This window comes from Drosophila miranda (genome assembly GCF_003369915.1).
Source record: "Drosophila miranda strain MSH22 chromosome Y unlocalized genomic scaffold, D.miranda_PacBio2.1 Contig_Y4_pilon, whole genome shotgun sequence".
In the NCBI taxonomy this organism is placed as follows: Eukaryota; Metazoa; Arthropoda; class Insecta; order Diptera; family Drosophilidae; genus Drosophila; species Drosophila miranda.
The window spans coordinates 774,824-791,615 of NW_022881636.1; positions in this window are offsets into that span (position 1 = coordinate 774,824).

The window sequence follows — 16,792 nt, forward strand, 5'->3', positions numbered from 1 at the left end:
TTTTGATCTCCAAAAACCAAGCTTCGCGGGGATACAAATATTTCGTTGAATTTTTAATCGTACATTTACGACACAGCTGTTTTTATTTTATCGTAGCGTGACAACCCTAGCCGGCCAGTGTGTACACTCTTTTGGACTACAATATTGTTTGTCTTGCTGTTGACAGCGGTAAATTAGGCAAATGGAGGGAAAAGTACATTGATATTTAATTAGTAAAATGTCTTAAGCCTTGTCGTTACCTGCAAACAAATCAAAATGCACAGGGATATCGGATCGACTGTCATGCAGACTAAAGTTTCCAACAAACTTAACCTGGAGCTGGAGGTGGAGGCAGGCACGCGGCGCGGATGCTACAGCGCTGGCTGTGGCTGTTGATAAAGATTATTGGATAATATCCTGGCGAAACTATCTGCCACGTCTGTCTCTGTCATACGAAGAAAGTTGTTCCATGGTTAGAGATACACAAAGAGAGAGAAAGAGAGATGCATACGGAAAGTGTGTGAAAGCGTGGAGCAGTGAGAGCGGGTGCGGAAGCCACAGCGTGGATACAGAAGCAGCGGTAAGTACAAATAGCCCAACCAGGGAAGGATCAAAATATTGATGTCTGGAATGGCTTTATTCAAGTGTGAGAGCCTAACTGGGACTCGTGCGAGCAAAGGACCGACCCCACATATGTATCTGTGGCATATTCAATGCTCACGCTTGTGTGACTGCGCCCCTGCGAGTCCTTGTCTGCATCCATTTGCCGCTCGCACACGTGTGCCCAACATCAAAAGCTTTTCACACTTAATTGGGCGTAAAATTAAATCAGAATTGATTAGAACACTTGAATGACAACAGCCGTGGCCGTGTTGCTGATGTCAATGGCATCAGAGAGAGCCGCATCCTGCCAGCATCCAAGCCCCCAAGCCTCCCAGCTCCCAGCTCCCACTCCACCTCCTGCCAGCAAATCCGCTGGCATTCTAAGCATAAGCAAACTTTTTGGTTTCGATTTTCCCCAGCTGACGCACGGCACGGCAAGGCACGGCACGTCGGTGACTTCGGCCACGTTCCTGCTGCTTCTCGGGCTCCTGCCACTTCCGAAGCCGGGCACTCCCGAGACAGAGCGCACTAATTGCTGCTGGGAACTTCCCTGGGGAGGCTCCCCCGCAACCCTGTTTTTCATCGGAAAGTTTATGAAATTCAATTTCGCCCAAAAATGGGGAATGGAATGTAAAAAGGCCGGGCATCAATTTTCCTGCATTATCGTTTAATGAGCCGACAATTATGCGAGGCCCCTCTGCTTCGGCACCATGCACGTCTATAGATATTCAATTAACTTGAATTCACAGCCATAACTCTCCGAACGAGTTCATTCCACATGCATTTGGCCAGGGCATAGGGCAAGTCAACTCGATTTCCGGCTATTAAGACATGGCTGAATTTCAGACGTGGAATGCAACGCCATGGAGTGCCGAGTCCAGGCAGGATAATTACATTTTAACCGGGTGATTCGAGCGGAGAGGAGAGTCGACAGCAACGTCAACGGTAATGGATAAATGCACATCTTCCGCCGCCCTGGGGGTCCTGGGAGCCGTCCTGGGGCACGGCACATTTAATGGGAAATGAATGGCAATGTTGGAGGTAGAAAATTATGAAAACGTTCCCAGGGGTAAGTTGTACGAAAACCAGCACGAAATGCCCTCCATAATCTTCCACTTAAAGTTGATAAAGAATGTAAACGACTTTCATTTCGCCCGGGAGCGATACCTCTGACGAGGACTTCAAAGGACAGCTGGAAGACCCAGGACAAACTCGAGGCGAAAATGAGTAGCTCATTGAATTGGATGGATTGTCATCCCAGTCGGTGACAGCAATCAAATCAATCACACCAGCCTCCACCTGAGTAGAGCAGGCAGGTCAAAGTGCGGCAGCCTTGGAGGATAAAGAATGGACCCCTTTTCTGACATTTGGTGATGTTTTGCGATGCAGCAAGAGGGAATTCCTACACCGATTGGGGCAAAACTTGGGCTAGGTACAGCTGGCAAGGCCGATAGCTTGATCCGATTCATAAATAATATTCAGCTAAGAGTACTATATGCTTGGATTCATTGGGAATCCGTGCGTGGTGATGTCTAATGCAATTTGCGTAATTGAAACCCACTCGAAAGCAATTAAATTTCCTGTGGTTGGACCACTCTCCGGCAATGAGATTCGTTGGAGTAATTGCAATCGAGATTCCCAACTAATCTTCAGGTAAAACAATCCATAATGGAGCAGAAGTTTTGTTCGCACTCGGCATTTATCATGTTTGAAGTTTTAATTTGCTTTCGCCCCAACAAAAACAACTACAGAATACAGAATAACAAAAGTGTCAACACGATTATAATTGAGTTTAATTAAGCCGCAAAGTAAAGCCTCTCAGCACTCTTGTCTGTGGACCGACCAACAGAAATTTAAAATATTTGCGCTAATCCACTTGGCAACGGCCTAACAGAAATGAACAGCTGGTGCCAGTCCAGGCCTCTACAACTCTTCAACTTTCGGATAAAAGAGGTACGTGCCAAAGGCTTCAAATACTCGTATTTGCTGGGGCCAAAGTACGTACAATAAACTCGAAGCAATCCGAAGAGCAAAGTTGCGATCTGGAAATTTATAGATGGCGAAGGCCAAAATGTTTTGCTGTAGGCCCAGGCCCAGGCTGAACCCATTTGTTGGCCCAGCTCTGAAAATGTCACATGCTCCTCACACCCACAGCTACACCCACACCCTGTGTGGTCTGGGTCTTGGTCTGGGTCTGGGTCTGGCCATTGTCTGTCATTGATGCCAGTTGGTGTCGGTACAGGTTTTTAAAGGATGCTATTCCCGACTTAATTAAGTTGATGCCACCGTGTTGTACGAAATCTCTTCGATGCGCTGCGCTTAAGCTGAAAGTCTCATTATTTCCTATTTAAAGTCATTACCACGTTATCTGCAGCCTTCAATTGAAGTGGGTTCTCGTTCTCCTGCAACTTCCAGCAGCCACCGTCGCCCAGTCCCCATTTTTTAGTTAACGATTTCATTTCAATTGACAATTTAATTAAGTCTAATGGTAAAATGTTGTCAAGCAATTATCATGCTTATGTAGCTCTTAATTTTCCGTATTTTTCGCGCTCCCCCAACCTTGGTAAGGCCATTTTCCTGGCCAGAGGTGTATGTTAATCAAATTTCAAACGAGGCGAAGGCCAAAAAGCGCTGCATACGTGTTGTGTACCCTATTGTGGAGCGAAAAAATTAGTATATATAAATTAGTATAAATTAGTATATACATATGTATACGTGGAAGTCCAATGCCACAGGTTTTGTATGATAAAAAGCTGACCAATCCAATTTGTATCTCCTCTTCGTTCAGTTACTGTAGCAATCAGGATTTGGTTTTGAATAACTTTATGCAACGCGTAGGAGATTAAAGACTAGATGTAGACTAGCTCCAATCCAATTATTATCTCCTTTTCGATTCCGGGGACTCCCGCTAATGCTGAAAGCAGGATGTGGCAATCACTAGCCAGTCGTTGGAAATTTGATTTAGAAAAAGGAAAAAGGTCGCCGGATGCGTTTTGCAACTGCGTCATGTGCCATAAAATGCAGTTTGCGCAGGGATTTTTTTTCATTTCCTGACCTGCAACGTCAGATATAAATTCATTGAGCAAGAAGTCAGGAAAAATTCATCACCCACATCCGCTGTTCTCGGCTGTGGAAATGTATTGCTTCTAAAATGTAGTTATGTTTCGCGAGACCTCCTAAAGAATGCTTTAAGAAACCTATCACCTAGCGACGGATTCTTAGAAAACTCTCTCTATAGCTTTTTATACCCGATACTCAAAATGAGTATTGGGGTATATTGGATTTGTGGTGAAAATGGATGTGTGTAACGTCCAGAAGGAATCGTTTCCGACCCATAAAGTATATATATTCTTGATCAGCATCAATAGCCGAGTCGATTGAGCCCTTTCTGTCTGTCCGTCTGTCCGTCCGTCCGTCCGTCCGTCCGTCCGTCCGTCTGTCCGTCTGTCCGTCCCTATTAGCGCCTAGTGCTCAAAGACTATAAGAGCTAGAGCAACGATGTTTTGGATCCAGACTTCTGTGATATGTCACTGCTACAAAAATATTTCACAAAGGACGAAAATCTGTGCCATCCACAATTTTAAAGATATGAGAAAACCAAAAACGCAGAATCGTAGAGAATGACTATATCTTTTAGACTGCAGTATCTGAATTGGATCGTATTATTATTATAGCCAGCATCAAGAAAACAATTTCATTTTTTCTCGCCCTGTCTCTCTCTAACACACACGTACCATTTTTTATTTTTTTTATTTTTATTTTTTTATTTATTAAATTAACAAATTATCTGTTAATAATGGTACTTAGTTACTAAAGGCGGAAAAAGATAAGTTAAAAGATAGCTAAATTTAAATGATTATAAATATTGCATGCAATTAGTTTAAGAGACAGTTCAGGGGATAGGGTTTGACAGAGGGAGTTATAATTATGGCATAAAACCCTAAAAGGTTCATGATCAGCATAATTAGACCTACATATAGGTAGACAGATAGGCCTAAAAGTACGGGTAGGTCTAGATGGAACGGCCAAGTCAATCTGACCCAAGAGAGCTTGGGAGTCAACAGTCCCAAGAAGGAGCTTGTGCACGAACATTACGCCATTGCATATTCTGCGATGGTGCAACGACGGCAGGTCAATAAAATTTAGCCTAGACCGGTAGGGTGGCAATATTCTACCCGAGTCCCAGTTAAAGTTCCGAAGGGCAAAAATTAAAAATTGCTTTTGCACGGATTCAATAACAGCCTGCTGCTCTTTATACTGCGGGCTCCATACACAAGAACAATACTCCAATATAGGACGTACTAACGAGATGTACAGTTGTTTCGTAACGTACGGGTCGTCAAACTCCTTGGACCAACGCTTGATGAACGCTAAAACACCCTTAGCTTTATTTACAGTTGCAGCTATATGGGTGTTGAAACACATCTTATGATCAAAAAGGACTCCGAGGTCATTTGAACTCGAAATTCGCTCAAGGACATGATTTCCTAGAACATATGAGACAAAATGAGGAGCGCGACGGTAAAATGTCATAAGTTTGCATTTGGAAAGGTTCAGAAAAAGAAGATTAGTTGAACACCACAATAGTAGTTCACTTAGATCAAGTTGAAGGCGTGTGTGCAAATACCAAGCAGAGTAAGAAAGACAGATTTTGACATCATCAGCATACATTAGTGTAGTAGAGTATGTTATAACTTGAGGAAGGTCGTTCACAAATAAAATAAACAGAAGCGGGCCCAGATGACTTCCCTGTGGCACACCTGAAGTAACATTAACAGTATTTGACAACACGTTAGAAAACAAAACACGTTGAGTACGGTTAGAGAGATAGGACAAAATCCAATCAAGAAGATTCGTTGGGAACCCTAATAAAGAGAGCTTTTGAATAAGCAGAGCATGGTTCACAGAATCGAATGCCTTGCTGAAGTCCGTAAAAACTACATCCGTCTGCAAACCAATTTGAAAACCACGGTGGATTAGGTTAGAAAACTCAAGAAGGTTAGTCGATGTTGAACGATGTCTGAAAAAACCGTGTTGCGACGGAGATATCAAGCTGCAACAAAGATGTTGCAGTTGCCGGGTGACCAGGAACTCAAGAAGCTTCGGGATGGCGGAAAGCTTTGCGATACCACGATAGTTTTCAATGTTTGATCTTGAACCTTTTTTGTGAAGCGGAATGATGTAGGACTCATTCCAAATTACTCGGAGACAAGACTGTTCCAAGGAGAGGTTGAAGAGAAAGGTCAAGGTTTTGCAAAGGGACTGGGCACAGTGTTTTAAGATGCAACTTGGTACCTTATCTGGACCCGCAGAAAACGATATGTCCATAGATGACAAACCTTCCAGAACAACGCTTTCCTCGAAAAAGGGCAGGAAAATGCTGTTAGCTTGAGGTAGCTGGTACGGAGTGGATGCGTTGTAAATATGAGACGAGTACGTGAAGGGACTGAGGAAAAACGTTTGACTTGCGCTTAGAGTTAACGAACGAATAGAATTTTTTAGGATCACTACGAAAGTTAGTACTACATTGTGAAAGGTAATGATTATAACACTGACTATTGACGGCAAGGAACAGAGAGCGAGCGGAGGAGTATAGAGCTAAGGTCAACGTGGAGCCCGACTTCTGGTACTTTTTATAGAGCCGGGATTTATTATTTTTTAAGTATGACAAATACTTGGAGAACCAGGGAGGCTTGGACGATACAGGTACAGTGATATCTGGAACAAACGTATTAAGGGCGGAGTAAATAGAACTATAAAACTAGTTAACAGTTGCATCTATGTTCGGTAATGAATAAAGAAACGACCAATCAACACGCGAGAGATGTAGATCTAAATCGATAAAGTTTGTTTTGCGAAAACACTTTATGTGACAAGGAGCCATGGAACTGTCAGCACCTCCAGATTGTGTACACTCCAGTGATATCAACAGAGTTGGATGGTAAGGATCTTCAGGGAGAGATATTGGGCTTGCTCTAGATACCGTAGCAAGAGAACCATCGTTAACAAAAACGAGGTCAAGAAGTCTGTCCCTATTGTTTTTTAACGGCATTAATTTGGACAAGGGAAATATCCCTTAGCCCATTGATAAAGTCATTATGGCAATTGGGAAACAACAGGCTAGCGTCATTACAAGGCAGCCAAGAAAGAAATGGGAGGTTAAAGTCCCCCATGACAATAATTCGATCATTGCACCCTAATGCAGAAACAACATTATTAATTGCTGAGAGGTGGTGTAAGTAAAGCCATATTGACGGTTCTAGAGAACAGGATAGTAAAGAATCAGGGAGAAGAATTTTAAAGGATGATATGTTGCGCTTATGTTTAAATGTAAATTTAGTCACAACTATATCAACAGGCGAAGTGTTAAGTTTAGCGGCAAGATGTTGTTTAACATCCTCCGTTGTAGCCTCAGGAATAAGACGAGAAACAAATATTGCTTTCCGAGGGACCACTGCTCTAAGTTGAAGTCCCGAGCGAGAACGAGATGGTGGAGCCACTCCTAAAAGAGATCTCGGTACAAGGGCAGAGGAATTGGCAGCAATGGCTGTAGCAGGAATTGGAGTAGGAATTGGAGCAGGAATTGGAGCAGGAATTGGCAAGACGTCGTCAGCAACCAGCACACCCGCACTAGGAGCACTCACCGCGTCAGAAGTGACGGCCACAGAAACTGCAGGGATGGGATTGAGGCGGCTTTGCTTAGAGTAAAACATTAGCGCCTAGATCTCAGAGACTATAAAAGCTAGAGCAACCAAATTTGGTATCCACACTCCTAAGATATCGGACCGAGACGAGTTTGTTTCAAAATTTCGCCACACCCCCTTCCGCCACCGCAAAGGACGAAAATCTGGGGATATTCACAAATCTCAGAGACTATTAACGCTAGAGTAACCAAATTTGGTATCCGCACTCCTGTTAGATTTCACTATAAAACGTATATCTCTTAATCTCGCCCCACCCCCTTCCGCCACCCAAAAGACGAAAATCTGTGGCATCCACAATTTTGGAGATACGAGAAAACTAAAAACGCAGAATCATAGATAATGATCATATCTATCAGGTTGCTGAATCTGGATCAGATCAGATAATTTTTATAGCCAAAAGGAACAAATCGATTTGCACTGGCTACGCAGCGCCCGACGTCACGCTCAGACTGATTTTCTGTCTCTCTCGCACGCACTCTTTGTCGTGTCGTCCAATATTAGCGGCGTCTGCCGGAGGAGAGCATTACTGACTAAGTATCGGGTATAAATGTAGAGTTGCGGTCTCCGCAGCAACTCACAACGTTCCCCCTCGTTCTATTGTATAATTGGTATAATCATCCTTGGCAACCTTGTTGGCCAACTCAAGCAGTGCTGGAATCTGGAATGTGGCTCAATTTCAAGCTTTCGGTGTACTGCAATTAAAGTGTGGTGTTGTGTGGCATACCAGCTAGCTATCCACTTTAGCGGCTTTGTGTTGACTTAAGCAGATACAGATTCATATACAGGTATACGTTCGTTCGTTCTCTTTCGTAGTGATCAGACGCGTTTTTGTTTTGCGCTCCGCATTTTTATACCCGATACTCAAAATGAGTATTGGGGTATGTTAGATTTGTGGTAAAAGTGGATGTGTGTAACGTCCAGAAGGAATCGTTTCCGATCCCATAAAGTATATATATTCTTGATCAGCATCAATAGCCGAGTCGATTGAGCCATGTCTGTCTGTCCGTCTGACCGTCTGTCCGTCCGTCCGTCTGTCCGTCCCTATTAGCGCCTAGTGCTCAAAGACTATAAGAGCTAGAGCAACGATGTCTTGGATCCAGACTTCTGTGATATGTCACTGCTACAAAAATATTTCAAAACTTCGCCCCGCCCACTTCCGCCCCCACAAAAGACAAAATTCTATGGCATCCACAATATTAAAGATACGAGAAAACCAAAAGCGCAGAATCGTAGAAAATGACCATATCTTTTAGACTGCAGAATTTGAATAAGATCGTATTATTATTATAGCCAGCATCAAGAAAACAATTTCACTTTTTCTCGCCCTGTCTCTCTCTAACACACACGTAGCATAGCCGGCTTTGCTTAGAGTAAAACATTAGCGCCTAGATCTTAGAGACTATAAAAGCTAGAGCAACCAAATTTGGTATCCACACTCCTAATATATCGGACCGAGACGAGTTTGTTTCAAAATTTCGCCACACCCTTTTCCGCCCCCGCAAAGGATGAAAATCTGGGGATATTCACCAATCTCACAGACTATTAAGGCTAGAGTAACCAAATTTGGTATCCGCCCTCCTGTTAGATCTCACTTTAAAACGTATATCTCAAAATTTCGCCCCACCCCCTTCCGCCCCCACAAAGAACGAAAATCTGTTGCATCCACAATACTGAGGATACGAGAAAACTTAAAACGCAGAATCATAGATAATGATCATATCTATCAGATTGCTGAATCTGGATCAGATCAGATAATTTTTATAGCCAAAAGGAACAAATCAATTTGCACCGGCTACGCAGCCCCCGACGTCACGCTCAGACTGATTTTCTGTCTCTCTCGCACGCACTCTTTGTCGTGTCGTTTCATATTAGTGGCGTCTGCCGGAGGAGAGCCATACTGACTTAGTATCGGGTGTAACTGTAGAGTTGCGGTGTCCGCTGCAGCTCACAACGTTCCCCCTCGTTTCCTTTTGTTTTGAATAAACAGCCGGTGTTTTCCTAAATAAACTTTAATTAACTTCCTAACCAGCCAACAATCTGGAAACCTATTCTATCCCGCGAGTGCATGCCTTTTGCTTTGTGTTAAAACATTATTTAACTTTTTATTTTTCGGCGTCGGCTTGTCGTGTGTGTGTTGTTGCAGTGAGTGAGTACGCATTACATTGCATTGCAGTCCGCTCTCGTCTGGTAGCTTTTGTTGTGTTATCACTCTCTCCCTATCACCTTAACTTAAATAACTGTTCTTTCTCTCTCGCTCTCGTAACTTTCTGTTCAGTAGCTCTCTCTCTCTCAGTAGCTGCTGCTGCAACTGTTCTCCTCTCCTCCTATTAGCGTTTGTCTGGCACACAGGTTTGATAGCCATTTGTTTTAAAATATTATTTGATTCTAATTTTGTTCAAATTTCTTATTATGGAGTTTTCTGTTGTATGTGCCAAAAAATCATGCAATAAGCAGATCACCCACGATCAGCCGATTATCCCCTGCTGGCTCTGCGACAGCGTAGTGCACGAAAAATGCGCTGGATTTTCTGGCCTTGTGAGTGATGCCATTTCAAAACGTAATGGTTTGCACTACAGTTGCGAGGCATGCCGTGCGGTGGAGAAAGACATGGTGGCTTTCATGAGGCAGACGCGGAAGGGCTTTAAGGAGCTGACCGTTGGCTTTAAAAAGCAATACGATCGGCTCCTAGCCTTGGAGTCTCAATATGGCAGTCTGCAACTGCTGAATGAGTCGCCGTGGCGTAAAAAGGTCACTCCGCGGGATCTGCAAGTGCCAACCGTCACTCAGCCGTGCGCCGCCGAAAAACTGACTCCGACCACTCCAAGGGTGCAGCAGTTGATCTCGTTTGCCACTCCAAGGGCAACGACAGCTGCTGGCGATGCAGATTCGGTAGCCGAATTCATCGCTTCGGAGAATGTGCAGCCAAGTACGTCTGCAGCGTCCGTGTCCGTGGTGTCCGCAAGTTCGCTAGTTGTCCCGTCCATCCCGATCCCACCAGTAAATAGACCTTCCGGACCTCCGGATATTGCCACCACAGGTACTAGGCCTGTGGTGCCCAAGCCACTGGTGGGAGTCCCACCAAAACGACAAGTTTTTCTCTCACGGCTGGCCCCTGACCTCACATCTAATGATGTAATTGCTTTCATTGAAAGCAAAATAAAAGCCGTGGGTTTAAAGGTGGAGAAATTCAACTTCTCTTATGCCAGGGAGATAGCCTCGTTTAAGATAAGCATCTCCCCAACTCAATTTGACACCATTTGCTCCGCCTAATTTTGGCCGCAGCATTTGGTGGTGAAGGAGTTTAAGGCTAATAAGAAGAATAGGCCCCCCATATCCCTTACAAATCTTTCCAGTGTGCCACCCTCAACCTCAACTTCCTCTTCCTCAACTTCCGCTTGGTGACTTCAACTTGACAGGAACTGTTTGGTCTTCGGTAAACGAGTCTAGTATCCTAGTTCCCATGTCACGACATGACTTTGCTGACGGCTTGCTTGACCTGTCCCTGTCTCAAGTCAACCATGTGAAAAATTCCTTGGGTCGATTGCTTGATCTGTGCTTTGTATCGGATCCGACCATAGTGTTGTTAACCCGAGCCCTTCCGCTCACTATACCTGAAGACGCCTACCACCCTACTTTCAAGGTGTCGCTAGATATAGGACCAACTGTATTGGATCGGTCGAGTAGGCTATCCGAACGTGTCCGCTGCTTTCGTAAAGCCGAGTTTGCGAAGCTTAATAACTTCATTAGGGATTTTGATTGGTCCGCTTTGTACTTGTGCACTGATGTCATAAAAGGCACAAACATTTTTTACAATGCTCTTGGCACATTTTTCGATTCTTGTGTCCCGCTTTCTTGTCCGACTAGAAACCCACTTGGTTTACCAAAGAGTTATCCAGTCTAAAAAACTTAAAATCAAGAGTTCATACTTCTCACTCTCGCTATGTAATAGCTCGGACAAACTTTTCAGTTCTTAATGCTCAATGCTATAAGAACTACCTATCTCGATGCAGGATACGTTTTTCTCAGGACCCTAAACAGTTTTACTGATTCGTAAACAGTAAGCGTAGAACGTCCGCACACCCATCCTCGCTATCATTTTGTAATACGTCGGCAAATAATGATCAGGCAATTGCCGATCTTTTTGCCCAATTTTTCCAAACCACCTATTCTGAGGAAAGCTACTCTGGTCATCCGTACCCATACGGTTTACCGAGGTCGAACGGCATTTTTAGTCCCTTGTTAAATGAATGTTCCCTACTTCATGATCTTTGACTAGTTAAGCCGGTGTTTTCACCGGGTCCAGACGGGGTTCCAGGTTGTGTACTCAGGTACTGCGCCGAGGCTCTGTGTGGACCTTTGCTTAAACTATTCACCCTGTCCATTGATTCTTCTTGCTTCCTCCCTCTCCATAAAAAAGGTAGCAAGTCTGATGCAAAAAATTATAGAGGTATAGCAAAGTTATCCGCTATTCCTAAAATGTTTGAGAAGGTTTTAACTCCGCACTTGCAACATCTCTGCAAGTCACTTATATCTCCAACTCAGCATGGATTTATAAGGCGGCGATCTACCACCACGAACTTGTTAGAGTTTACCTCTTTCATTATTAAAGGCTTTCAAGGTAACTTACAGACGGTTGTTATTTACACCGACTTTAGTAAAGCATTCGACTCTGTAAACCATTCCCTTTTAGCGCAAAAACTTGACCTTTTAGGGTTTCCGCCCAACCTCCTGAGAGGGATTTCTAGCTATCTTTGTTCCAGGTCTCAAAGAGTCCTCTTCAAAAACTCCCTCTCTTTACCAGTAAAGGTTTCTTCGGGAGTACCACATTGCAGCCATCTAGGCCCCTTACTCTTCACACTCTTTATTAATGACTTGCCTTCAGTATTAACATACTCTCGAGTACTTATGTATGCGGATGATGTTAAACTCTGTGTCCAGTACAAGGACATCTCATTTCATTCTCGCTTGCAATCCGATCTCAATAACTTTCAGTCATGGTGTTGTGCAAACTTGTTACACCTTAATGCCTCGAAATGCAAAGTTATGACATTTCATCGTTCTAGCCCTTTGTTGGCTCCCTATACCCTATTTGGTGGTTCTCTTGAGAGAATTACCCTGGTGGATGATCTGGGTGTTATGTTGGACCCCAAGTTAAAGTTTTCCGAACACATTTCTACCATGGTAAATAAGGCCATGGGCGAGATTGGGTTTATAAAGAGGTGGTCAAAGGAATTTGACGACCCCTATATAACAAAGACTCTCTATACCTCGCTTGTTCGTCCGATCTTAGAATACGGCTCCTGTGTATGCTGCCCTCAGTACAAAGTACACCAGGACCGTATAGAATCAGTACAGGAAAACTTTTTGCTCTTTGCTCTGCGGGGCCTTAACTGGGATGCGGGTGTAAGACTCCCATCATACTCTAGTAGACTACTATTAGTAAACCTCCCATCCTTAGTTAACCGTAGAAAAATGCTTGGTGTGATATTTATGCACAACTTGATTAGGGGTGACATAGACAGCCCTGATCTGTTTAGCCGCATAAACTTCACGATTCCTATTAGACTGACTAGAAATTTTATACCGTTGTTCCTTCCACTTTGTAGATCGAATTATTCCTTGCATGAACCGTTTAGGGTCTTATGCTCGGATTATAATTCCCTCTACCATATTATATCCACCACTAATTCTCTTCTTCTTATTATATTACTAATCCTTACACACCTTTCTAGTAATTAGTAATTGTAGTGGTATTTGTATTTTGATTGCATGCTTAGTTTCTTAGTAAGTTTAGTGCTAATTTTCCTCGAATGTTAGTCTAATAGCTATCTTTCTTGCATGTTCGCGTTCGGTTCGACTACGCACCGTTCGTCATGCGGCAGCGCCCCTCGGTCGGTTGGCCGGGAGGAGGGCTGCGTTTTGCTTAGGATCCGCGCGTAACAGCCTTCTGCTGGTTTCACACGGGCCACTTGACTGTGCAGTAACTGCATCGCCTCTTGAAAGATGCAGTCATTGCATGTCAACGTCCAAGAATATACAGGTACATATATGCTACGAATACACTTAACATATAGCCATATAGTATGCGGGGAAGCGGGCTCTTGTGGTACTGCTGTATGATGATTTTATGATACTCACGTTCTGGACGAGGCCATTGATGCGGTTCCCATCTGCATCAGCAGCTCCTGTCCTAGCTCCTGTGATGCGAGCTGCCCCTGTTCTAGTTCCTGCGCTTCCAGCGGTTTCAGTTTCAGCACCAGCAGCAGCCCTTTCTCGTCCCCTTCCCCGTCCAGTGGCCGTTGCCGCTGACGCTGCTGATAAGATAATAATATAAGACCGCGTTAGAATGCGGCAAGACAGCAGCAGATGTGGGCGATGACAAGGAATTGGCGGCTGGATGCTGGTAGCGATTGGTGTATCTGGAGTTGGAGGTAGGCAGGGGAGAGGTTGGCGGTGTGGGTTGTTGTGGAAGTGAGGGGCCCGTTCTGTTGCGTAAACGGGCCAAGGCACTCCTTAAACCCTCCGTATTGTCTTTGTCGGGGCCCCTTCCAAATGAAATGCATCCGCACAGCACTCTCCCAGCCTCCGCCTCGGCCTCACTTCAGCTGCCCTGCCACGTTTGACTCTCAGGTGTGTTTGCCTCTTGGATGGAACTCGACTCGTTCGTGCAAATGTAGAAAATGGTTACGGCTAGCCTCAAAGTTTTGGACTCATCTCTGGAAACCCCAGCCACAAGTGCAGCGGTCTGGGCCAATTCAGAAAACTAATTCCAACTTTTGTGTCTCGTCTCAGCACGTAAGGCCTGTGTGTGAGTGTGCGCCTAGACCTTATGGCACTTTTAAGCGAATTAAAATGTTCCAGAAGCGACTGTACTGGAAGGTAGTAGCTGCAGACAGAGCCCGACAGTTTTCTCCGGAAAAATAAGCAGGTCGGAGAGTGGCTGCAAGAAAAGAATGCAAATTAATCGAAGATTGTGCCAAATTCTAAATTGTGCTGATCGGAACAGTGGGTTTCTTCAAGCTTTATTTATTAACGTCCAGAGAAATGTCAGAGAAATTAAAATAAAATAAAAGAAGTGCATTTCATATTTTAAATAAATATATTTCATAGTTAAATTAAATACATTTAACAGTTAAATATTATATATAATATATTTGTTTCAGATGCCAAGCTTTTTTGGCACCTATGTGTTTCAAAAATGAAAAGAGATTTTGGGTTAAAATTTATAATTCGTATTTAATCTGGTGGCTTAGCGGAAGCCGATTGCTTGCTATTGCCAGATAAACTTTATGCGAGATCGATATGCAACCAATGCGCAGAGGGGTTAGCATAGAACTAAACTATAGACGACGGCGTTAGATCAAAGTGATTGCCGAAGTGGCGGCAGCAGATCAAAGTAGTTGCCGAAGTGGCGGCGGCAGAGAGCCCCTTTAGCGGGAGAGCGCAGCAGCTCTGCAGAACGTCAACGTTTTACAACATAGGCGGCTCTCTCTGCTCATACAATAATAATGTTAAAGTTACGGTTATTCTTCAGCGGCTGGCCCGAACATACTCCCCCCGTTGGGAGCTAGTCTCTCAACAGATTGCTTAAGGGGCAGCAAACATAGCCGAGTGACGGCCCTCCTGATGTTTCCTGAGGATGTCTTCAGGTCAGCGACGCGACACACTCCGTCCTTGCCCAAAACGACATCGACCACTCTAGCCAGTGGCCAACGCATTGGAGGAAGATTTTCGTCCTTCACCAGAACGAGGTCGTTCTTGCAGATGTTTTGCGCGGGGGTACGCCACTTCGCGCGCTCTTGCAAAAGAGTGAGATACTCTTCGCGCCAACGGCTCCAAAATATTTGCTGTAGTTGGATGACCCGCTGCCAGCCATCCAGACGATTGTAGTTCAGCTTCGTTGGGTCAGGCTCGAGGATTTGCTCATGGGGGCCGCCTAAAAGCAGATGAGCAGGAGTCAAAACGTCTAAATCATCAGGATTTTCTGAAAGCTAGAGCAAGGGGCGAGAGTTAACAATTGCAGTGATCTGACAGATCAGAGTGCGCAGCTCGTCGAAGCTAAGCACAGATGGTCCAACTGAGCGGTACAGGTGATATTTTGCGGTCTTCACGGCCGCTTCCCACAACCCGCAAAAATGCGGAGAGCGAGGTGGGATGAAACGCAAGTCGATGGAGTCAGCCAAGCAGGATTCGTGGACCTCCTTCATATGCGGTTCGCTCTGACAAAGCTTCTTTAGCTCCAGAAGCTCGTTCTTGGCCCCAACGAAGTTTGTTGCATTGTCCGACCAAATTTGACTTGGCCTTCCTCGAGTGGAAGTAAAACGCTTTAGTGCCCTTTACGAGCTCCATGTGTATAGCTTTAGAAGTGAAACAGATGAATACGCTAATGTAGCACTTGATCGGAGGCCTCGTGCGGATTTCTGATCGGTATAAAAAAGGTCCACAGTAATCTACTCCAGTGACTTCAAAAGCTCGAGATCCTTCCAAACGTTCCTTAGGTAGGTCTCCCATGATGTGTTCGACCTGAAGCATCTCACACATCTGCTGACGACCCTTGACACTGCCTTAACACCTCCAATGTGCCAATATTCCAGCCGAATTTTAAATAGCAAGGCGCGAGGTCCGGCATGGAGGTTTCTTTCATGATAATATCTTATCAGCGCAAAGGTAATGGAATGTCCCTTTGGCAGAATGAGCGGGTGCTGAGCGTCAAATCCTAGCGATGAGTTGCCAAGACGACCTCCAACTCTAAGTAGTCCAGAATGATCGATGAACGGGTTGAGCGAACTAATAGAACTGGATTTCATGACTTGACCATTGCGCCGAATCTCCTTTATGTCCATCCACAAATTTGCCAGCTGAATGTGTCGAATTAGAAGATGCGTTCCTTGCCGAATATCAGAAACGGTGAGTCCTGGATGCCTAAGACGATGTATAAATTTATGCATGTAGGCGAATGTGCGCTGCATGCGAAAGAATGAATTCGCAAATTTGCATCCGGACGTGAGATCGGCATGTGGAGACGTGATTAGCAATCCTCTCTTGCGAAGCTCCAAAGTTTCTATGTTGTTAGTAGGAGATACAGGCCACTTATCCTTGGAGCCTAGCAAAAAGGATGGGCCGTGTAACCATAGCTCTGGCTGGATAAGATGGTTGGGAAGCGAGCCTCTCGAGAGAATATCAGCAGGATTTAAAAATGTGGGAACATAGCGCCATTCCATGGCTGCCGTCAACTCCTGAATTGATGCCACTCGATTTGCCGCGAAAACTTGAAATTTAGCTGGCTCGTCCCTAATCCAAGATAATGCTGTTGACGAATCCGACCAGCAATAGAACCAACCTGTAAAGATTCCCATGTCCTTTACATTCTGCATGATTTTCGCAAGCAAATGGGCTCCACTTAATTCCAGCATAGAAATCGATATAGTCTTTAGCGGCGCCACTCGCGACTTCGAGCACAAAACGTGGCTCGAAGACTGGGCTTCCCTGGACACGACATACACGCA